Source organism: Nicotiana tomentosiformis, chromosome 12 (genome assembly GCF_000390325.3).
Source record: "Nicotiana tomentosiformis chromosome 12, ASM39032v3, whole genome shotgun sequence".
Taxonomy (NCBI): Eukaryota; Viridiplantae; Streptophyta; class Magnoliopsida; order Solanales; family Solanaceae; genus Nicotiana; species Nicotiana tomentosiformis.
This window is the reverse complement of record NC_090823.1, coordinates 66,208,921-66,219,257: the sequence shown is the minus strand read 5'-3', so window position 1 is coordinate 66,219,257 and position 10,337 is coordinate 66,208,921.

The window sequence follows — 10,337 nt, the reverse complement described above, 5'->3', positions numbered from 1 at the left end:
GCAGTAAAAAAGTTAAGGACATGGTGTCCTTAACTTTGATGTATGTAGTGAAAAAGTTAAGGACATTGTGTCCTTAACTTTGATGTGTGTAGTGAAAATGTTAAGGACATGATGCCTTAACTTTGTTGTGTGCAGTAAAAAAGTTAACGACATGGTGTCCTTAACTTTGATGTATGCAGTGAAAATGTTAAGGACATGGTGTCCTTAACTTTGATGTGTGCAGTGAAAATGATAAGGACATGGTGTCCTTAACTTTGATGTGTGCATTGTAAAAGTTAAGGACAAGTTGTCCTTAACTTTGATGTGTGTACTGAAAATGTTAAGGACATTGTGTCCTTAACTTTGATGTGTGCAGTGAAAATATTAAGGACATGGTGTCCTTAACTTTGATGTGTGCATTGTAAAAGTTAAGGACAAGTTGTCCTTAACTTTGATGTGTGTAGTGAAAATATTAAGGACAAGATGTTCTTAACTTTGATGTGTATAGTGTAAATATTAAGGATTTGGTGTCCTGTATTTTTAACCTTCTGTTAAACTATATTTTCAGGTTTCTTTAGATGTTTTATGCATATGGATCATCAATAGCTGGTTGGAATCATTGTAGACCGGTGATTGTTGTTAATGCAACTTTTTTGAAGTCAAAATATCGTGGTGTTTTAATTATTTCAGTTTCAAAGGATGCAAATAACCAAATATTCCCACTAGCCTTTGGAATTGCAGAATTTGAAAATAACAATTCCTATGAGTGGTACTTTAGTGAGCTTCGCAATGCAATTGGGAGCCATGACAATTTAATTTTTTATCGGACAGATATCAATCTATTGCACATGGCATTGCAAAGGTATATCCTGAAAGCCACCATGGGATTTGTATCTATCATTTGGAGCAGAACCTAAAGCGAAGGAAAGTGAAAAGTGAGGTCATAAAATTTTTCCAAAGTGCTGCAATAGTATACAGGCGCAAAGAATTTGATCTATACATGTCAGATATAGCAAAAGTTGATAAGAAGACTTTTGACTACTTGATGGAAGAACCACCGGAAAGGTGGGCACGTTCTTGTAGTCCACGACGATGATATGACATGCTCACAACAAACATAGTTGAGTCAATGAATTTTGTGCTATTAGAAGCAAGGGAGTTGCCTATATTAAGAATGATGGATTTCATCCAAGTGAAGCTATAACGTTGGTTTTATGAAAGATAGAAGGAACTTTTTATGACGTTTCTTGTTGGGTAGAAGAGGAATGGAAGAAAAAGATAGATTTAGCTTTTACTTTAAATGTAAGTATTATGTTCTTACTTTAGCTTATTATTTTAATAATAATTTAACATAATGTACTAACTTATAGTTTTTCAACTTTGAAAAGGTCTTCCCTATTGATTCATGGCGTTCTAGAGTTGAAGAAGAAGGAATTACTTTCTTGGTAGACTTAAACAAAAGAACATGTGATTGTTTTTCAGTTTCAATTTGATGAATTACCATGTATACATGCAATTGCAGCTATCGAGAAGAGAAACATCAAGAAGTCAAATTTCTGCTCGGACTGGTACTTAAAGGAATCTTGGCTGAAAACATATGAAAGACAAATATATCCTGTAGGACATACGGATTCTTGGATTGTACCAGAGAGTGTTAAGTCACAAATTATTAAACCTCCAGATTTTAAAGTCCCGCCAGGTAGAAGGCAGAAGAAAAGCCATATTCTAGCTACCTAATCATCAAAAATAACATTCAAATGTGGGCGTTGCATAAGAATTGGTCATAATAGAATATCTTGTATATATTCTCCGGCAGTCCATCCATTTTCAAGGAAGCATAGAGAATAATAGATATATCCACTTATGTTTATCTACTCTTTTAAGTTTTTGCTATAAATTGGATTCATTTAGATTGTTTTTTATTTGAGCAAGTAAATATTAGCAGATGGTTATATAAAAGATGTCCTGAATTTTCAAAGTTTCTTTGTGCTTACGTGCTCTTTTTCTTTTTTTTTTCTGGGAGTTTAATTTACCTTTGTCAGACCAATAATTATTTATGGGATTTTATTCTTGCCGTAAGTAAACAAGAAAGTCTTTTCTTTTATATAATTTGATGCATGCAGCTTGCTACATCTTTATTTTTAAAATCAGATTGGTACAAGTAAAACTTAAGGACATAATCTTTTAAAAGTTCTGAAAATTTCAAGTATGAATCTAATATTAAGGACATAAATTTCTAAAATGTCCTTAACTTCTGGAAATCTCAGATTATTATCTAAATTTCCAGAAGTTCAGGACATTTCAGAAAAATATGTCCTGAATATTATTTTCATCCTTCAACAAATCAGGACGTTTATGAACATAATGTCCTGAAGTTCTACAATAATCAATATATCTTTTGCTATATCTCTACAGATTTAATAAAAAACTGGCAATTTAAAATGGACAAATCAGTAGTTATAAAACTTGACATCTGCAGCTTGCTACATCTTATTTTTAAAATGAGATTGGTACAAGTAGACTTCGGGACATAATTTTTTGAAACGTTCTGAATATTTGAAGTATGAATCTAATATATAGGACATAAATATCTAAAATGTCCTTAACTTCTGGAAATCTCAGTTTATTGTCTATATTCCAGAAGTTTAGCACATTTAAAAAAATATGTCTTGAATATTATTTTTATCCTTCAACAAATAAGGATGTAGTTAACAAATTTTGAAGTTCTACAACAATCAATGTGTGTTGCTTTGAATTTCTAAAAACTTTAAGACAATTTAATCAAAGATTGGCCTTTTAAAACTGTGAAAAAATGGACAAATCAATAGTTAGCAGAAAGAAAGAAATTAATAACACGATGCCTTCATATTACTGCTGAAGCTGTAATTTAGCATAGCTGTGACCAAAAAATTATACTATGCAAATAAAATAAAGTGTCTTGTGACAATTTACAGGATATTTCAAAATTCATATGGATTTTTTACATCAATTTTATACCAATTCCACTACAGCTGACTTTCTTTACAACTACACTACAGCTCCTTTGGGCAAGAAGTTTCATTTTCACTATCATAGTTGTCGCCGACATTTTATGGTGGTGTATCATAACCAGAATTCCTTTTCCACTCTCCATGAGCCCAAAGATTTGCTGCAAGTTCTTTTCTGAAGTTTGATATGTCCCCAGGTTGGAATTTCTCCGCATCCTTTTCCATCATCAACAACTCCACATACTTGATTAGGAATGCACCACAATCAGTCATAAGAAAAATGTAAGATATGGAGTCAATTAAACAATAACTTTAATAAAATAAATATAAAGTACATATAAATTATATAGCAAATGACAACACGTACGATCCAGTTTGGTGTGGTGATCTTTGCCACTGAATATCAAATTTGTTGAATGCATTTCCAAAAGACTTGTGATTTTTCTCAAACTGTGAGAACTTTAGCAAGTGGGGGATTATGCGTGCATACATTTCAATGTGTTTCATTCCTTGCTCATATGGCTCACTGTATATGGAATCGTACACATCAATCTTTTTCTCATTCAAATCCAATACCCCCAAAAGAAAATGTGTCACATCATCATTATCTTCTGAAGGAAGCCGACATGAAAAAAAGATTTTGTCAATCTCTGTCCAATTAATTCCACATCTACGATTGTCACCCCACACATATGGTGTGAGAACCAACTGATTATCATCACACCAAAACAAATCTGAAGCATCTTCATTGAAATCCTTATACACAATTAGCATATAGTTATCAAAAAGTATATCTGTAGTTGTGCAACGAAAAGGATGGTAGCATTCCTTCTTTCTCAAATAATATAAGGCAATGTCAATATGCTTCATAAAAAGGCAAAAAAAAGAAGAAAAAAATCCATCAGTCATAAATAATTAAAAAATAATAAATTAAGAAGAAAGACAATAAATGCCTTGTGAATTATCAAACCTTATCATCAAGTACAAAGCTATTATCCGCAAGCTCAAGGAAGAACATTTTGCTACTGATTTTTTGATGGTACAATTTATATGGATTCTTTCTCACACCATTATCCTCAGCATATATATCAGTTTGTCCCCTGAAAATTTTAAAAATATCAAAGTTAGAAAGTTTATAAGTTAGTCCTCAATTCCTAATTAAGGACACTTGGTCCCGAACTTACAGTAACAAGGTCATAAGTTTAGGACACTTGGTCCTGAAGTTAGAGTTGCAAATTCAAAATTTAAGGACAGGTAGTCCTTAATTTACAGTTACAAGTTTAAAAGTTAAGGACACTTGGTCCTGAACTTAGACTTACAAGCTCATAAATTAAAGTCCTGAACTTAGAGTAACAAGCTCATAAGTTAAGGACAATTGGTCCTGAACTTAGAGTGGAAGTGCAAAAATTAAGGACACTTGGTCCTGAAGTTAGAGTTGCAAATTCAAAAATTAAGAACAGGATGTTCTTAACTTATAGTTACAAGTTCAAAAGTTAAGGACACTTGGTCCTGAACTTAGACTTACTAGCTCATAAATTAAAGGACAATTAGTCCTGAACTTAGAGTAACATGCTCATAAGTTAAGGACAATTGGTCCTGAACTTAGAGTGAAAGTTCAAAAATTAAGGATACTTGGTCCTGAAGTTAGAGTTGCAAATTCAAAAATTAAGGACATGTAGTCCTTAACTTACAGTAACAAGTTAAAAAGTTAAGGACACTTAGTCCTGAACTTAGACTTACAATCTCAAAAGTTAAGGATACTTAACCATTAACTTATAGTTACAAGCTCAAAAATTTAGGACATTTAGTCATGAAGTTAGAGTTGGAAGCTCAATACACTTAGTCCTGAATTTAAAATTACAAGTTCAAGACACAAATGTAAGCAATTAAGAAATAATGAATACATTTAGGGACTTACACTTTTTTGCGACCTTTCCTTTTCTCCTTGCCCAACCACCCAATGAATTTATTCAATAAGTTTTCATCATCTTTGGCATAATGAAAAATACATGTACGAGTATATTTTGATTTTATCCAACCTGTATACTTAGGAGTATTTTCATTGTGCGCCAACGATGTTCCTCTTTTTCTTTTCTGTTCAAAAGGAAATTTCAATTGCCAACTAAGCTTCTTATTCCTTTTCCCTCGACCAAGCTTTTCTTCAATATTTCCTTCAACCTCCATAGACAAAACCTCATCAATGCTCATTTGTGTAGTCGGAGGAGTAGGAGTAAGAATAGCAAATGATGGACCATCAAAACCAATACTATCTCTCTTCCTTTTCCTGGTATATTGGTTAACGGCTTCATTTTTATTTTGCTCTGCAAGCAACACTACATATATATTAGTTTGCTGCAAGTCATCAATTCTATGAATTGTCAAATGAAGAGACAAAAACTAAGGACATAATTTTTGAAATATCCTGACAATTTGAATTATGAATACAATATTAAGGACACAATCAATACTTGTGTTGGCCACGCTGACTTCTTGTATTTGTTTAACAGACAATGGTGCTGACATATTGCTTGCATTTTCTTTATCTTGCAACTGTTTTCCATGTTCTTCAATTGCAAGTTCACAAGATTCTGCAAAATATTTACAGGAGCTAACACAATTAGTACTTGTTACTAATATTTGATTAAAACAAACATGTATAAGATAAAAAAAAACTCCGTCTAACCTTTTACAACTCTCAAGATCATGCCAGTTAAATCATTATCTTGACTAGCATTTTTTTGGCTTCCAATATTGTCTGTAAGAGAGAGAGGTGTAGAGATATCATACGTTCTTTCTATACATTTGCAAACAATCTCACTTATGCTTGTTCCTTGGGTATTTTCTATATCTTGAGATTGTCCTCCACTTCTCTCTTTTGAAATTTCACCATCTTGATAGTCCACTCCATCTTGTGTAGTCGGAGGAATAGGAGTAAGAATAACAAATGATGGACCATCAAAACCAATACTATCTCTCTTCCTTTTCCTAATATATTGGTTAACGACTTCATTTTTGTTTTGCTCTGCAAGCAACACTACATATACATTAGTTTGCTGCAAGTTGTCAATTCTATGACAAATTGTTAAATGAAGAGACAAAAACTAAGGACATAATTTTTGAAATGTCCTGACAATTTGAATTATGAATACAATATTAAGGACACAATCAATACCTGTGTTGGCCACGCTGCCTTCTTGTATTTCTTTAACAAACAATAGAGTTGACATATTGATTGCATTTTCTTTATCTTGCAACTGTTCTCCATGTTCTTCGATTGCAAATTCACAAGATTCTGCAAAATATTTACAAGAGCTAACACAATTAGTACTTGTTACTAATCTTTGATTAAAACAAATATGTATAAGATGAAAAAAACTCCGTCTAACCTTTTGCAACTGTCAAGATCATGCCAGTTAAATCATTATCTTGACTAGCATTTGTTTGGCTTCCAATATTGTCTGTAAGAGAGAGAGGTGTAGAGATATCATATGTTCCTTCTATACATTTGTAAACAATCTCACTTATGCTTGTTCCTTGGGTATTTTCTATGTCTTGAGATTGTCCTCCTCTTCTCTCTTTTGAAATTTCATCATCTCGATAGACCACTCCATCTTCTTTCCTTGCAGCTTCAAAAGATTCTGTAACATTTACAATTAATACTTGTTACTAATAGTTTACTAAAACTAACATTCAACATATCATGAAAATTCCATCTAACCTTGATTGGCATCATTTTGATTTCCAAATTTCTCTTTAAGTGAGAGAGGTGTAGATAGATTATATATTTTTTCAACACATTTGCATACAATCTCACTTATACTTGTTCCCAATGGATTTTCTAAATCCTGAGATTGCACTCCAGATTTACAAAATATTTCGGTTACACTTGCCTCTTTTGGATTTTCCTGGTTTTGACATTCCATTCCATCTTGAACTTGCACTCCATCAAAAGATTCTACACATATTTGTAATCACAAAAAAGTTTATATGTATTACGCTATTGAATATAAATTTCAATGATAACAAATTCAAAAATTGTATCTAACCTTTCCCAAATTTGATGCCAATATCGGTTTCATTTTCTAGATGCGCATCTCTATAATCGCTTTCATAATGATCTTCTACATGCACATCTATATTATCACATTGATCATCAACTGCATCTTTACTAATTGGACTACTAGGTTCTCTCTCTATGGTCCTTTCATGAGGTTTGTTAAGAAGCTTCAATAAAGAATCAATCTTTGATCCTAGGTTTTTCTTTTTAGCCTGTGAGATAGTATTTAAAATAGGAATTAGAATGTTAGGTGCTTATAAGTTACGGACACTTGATCCTTAACATAGAGGTACAAGCTCACAAATTAAGGACAACTGTTCCTTAACTTAGAGTTACAAGAACAGAAATTAAGGACATGTAGTCATGAACTTAGAGTTACAAGTTAAAAAGTTAAGGACATGTAGTCCTAAACTTCAAGTTACAAGCTTACAAATTAAGGATACTTGGTCTTTAACTTAGAGTTACAAGCACAGAAATTAAGGACAGGTAATCCTGAACTTAGAGTTCCATGTTCAAAAAATAAGGACATGTAGTCCTGAGCTTAGAGTTACAAGTTAAAAAGTTAAGGACATGTAGTCCTGAACTTAGAGTTACAAGTTAAAAAGTTAAGGACAAGTAGTCCTAAACTTCAAGTTACAAGCACATAAATTAAGGACAGGTAGTCCTGAACTTAGAGTTCCAAGTTAAAAAAATAAGGACATGTAGTCCTGAACTTAGAGTTACAAGTTATAAAGTTAAGGACATGTAGTCCTGAATTTAGAGTTACAAGTTAAAAAGTTAAGGAAAGGTAGTCCTAAACTTCAAGTTACAAGCTCACAAATTAAGGACACTTGGTCCTTAACTTAGAGTTACAAGCACAGAAATTAAGGACATGTAGTCCTGAACTTAGAGTTACAAGTTAAAAGGTTAAGGATATGTAGCCCTGAACTTAGAGCTACAAGTTAAAAAGTTAAGTACATGTAGTCCTGAACTTAGAGTTACAAGTTAAAAAGTTAAGGACATGTAGTCCTAAACTTCAAGTTACAAGCTCACAAATTAAGGACATTTGGTCCTTAACTTAGAGTTACAAGCACAGAAATTAAGGACATGTAGTCCTGAACTTAGAGTTACAAGTTAAAAAGTTAAGGACATGTAGTCCTGAACTTAGAGTTACAAGTTAAAAAGTTAAGGACAGGTAGTCCTAAACTTCAAGTTACAAGCTCACAAATTAAGGACACTTGGTCTTTAACTTAGAGTTACAAGCACAAAAATTAAGGACAGGTAGTCCTGAACTTAGAGTTCCAAGTTCAAAAAATAAGAACATGTAGTCTTGAACTTAGAGTTACAAGTTAAAAAGTTAAGGACGTGTAGTCCTGAACTTAGAGTTACAAGTTAAAAAGTTAAGGACAGGTAGTCCTAAACTTCAAGTTACAAGCTCACAAATTAAGGACACTTGGTCCTTAACTTAGAGTTACAAGCACAGAAATTAAGGACATGTAGTCCTTAACTTAGAGTTCCAAGTTTAAAAAATAAGGACATGTAGTCCTGAACTTAGAGTTACAAGTTCAAAAGTTAAGGATAGGAAGTCCTAAACTGAGAGTTACAAGCTCAAAAATTAAGGACATGGTGTCCTTAACTTAGAGTTACAAGCACATAAATTAAGGATATTACCTTGATGTCATTTTGAATCCTTTTTTCTGATAAAGCTATTTTTTGATGTATTCTAGTACATTCTACCTCCATATCCTTTTTGAACTTCTCTGATAATCTCTGAATCAAAAACCATAAAAATAAAAAAGTCTCTTAAGAAAAAATAAGAAAATAAAAAACTAATGGTATTCAAAGACAGAAAACCAACGTTAACAATTTCCTTAAGCAAGACTTCATCAAATTGTGTTGAAGGCATTGAACTTTGATCTTGAGACAATGGCACATGCACACTAGAGGGCTCCGCATCTACTTCAGAAGAAAGAAATGGTACCATCTACTGCTAAGCTCGCAATTGCGAACTTGGTGTTCACAAATGCGATACTTGAAGCATGAGCATGCCAAATTCTGCATTTTCAGTTCAAACCTTCCGAAACATGTCCAAAACTCATCCAATCCCTTGGGGCTTTAAACCAAAAATCTACATAAGTCTAAAAATATCATACTCACTCGCTCGCGTGATCAAAACATAAAAATAACATGTAAAACTACGAATCGAACACTAAAACGCATAAGTTTCAAAGTAAATTTCAAGAACTTCTATAATTACAACTAAATGCCAGAATCCTATCAAATCAACTCCAAATGATACCAAATTTTATAGACAAGTTTAAATAGTATAACGGACCTATTCCAAGTCCCAAAATTAAATTTTGAGCTCGATAGCTAAAAGTCAACCTACGGACAAACTTTTCAACTTCAAATTTCCAAATTTTGGCAAAATAACATAAACCAATCTATGGACTTCCGAAATTAATTTCGGGCATACGCCCAAGTCCAGGATCAGAGTATAAAGCTATCAGAGCCATCAAAACACCGTTCTGGTGTCGTTTTCATAAAAGTTTAAGTTTGGTCAACATTTCTAATTTAAACTTCTAAGTTAAGAATCAAAGGATCCGAATCAACCTGAAAGCTTTTCGGAACAAAACTAATCAACCCCGCAAGTCATAAAATCATAAACACGCATGTGTGAAGCATCAAAAGGGGGTAACAGGACGCAATTACATAAAACGACCGGTCAGGTCGTTACACCATATAATGAACCCTGCTAGTGTGTTAAGAAGCTTGTTCTCAAAACTTAACAAAATTGATTCCTAGATGTCTGTCATGATAACCTGTATACAAGTCATGTGTTAACCTATCTACATGTTCAAATGCTAGTCCATTGTGACATGTTTGCCTTATCAAAGTAAAATGGATGTTATTAACCTATTGTCTCATGCCTGTTAATATCATTACATTAGAGGACTTAACCTGGGATTTCTTGAGTCTGATAGTTGGAAGGCCTGATAACCTATGTGTTGCTATAACTAGATGTCATGTCATTATGATTAAACAAAGATTAATTCTGATTAATGCCTCTGATAACCTAACTAGTTGGCATGCCCCTTTAGGAATTCTGAATGAAATAATTAGTCCAAGTATTAAAATGATAAGATGTATGCCTAAGCTTAACTATGTTAAGGCTTTTAGGAGTGTCTGTGAACTATTTTTATGATCTGAACCTACTTAGAAGGATCCTAGAACATTAGATTCACAATGGAGCCAATAAAATAAATATCTATGCTCATCTCTGTATGATATTAGTCTGTTAACACTTTTGAGTCTAAAATATATGAGTAATGAGG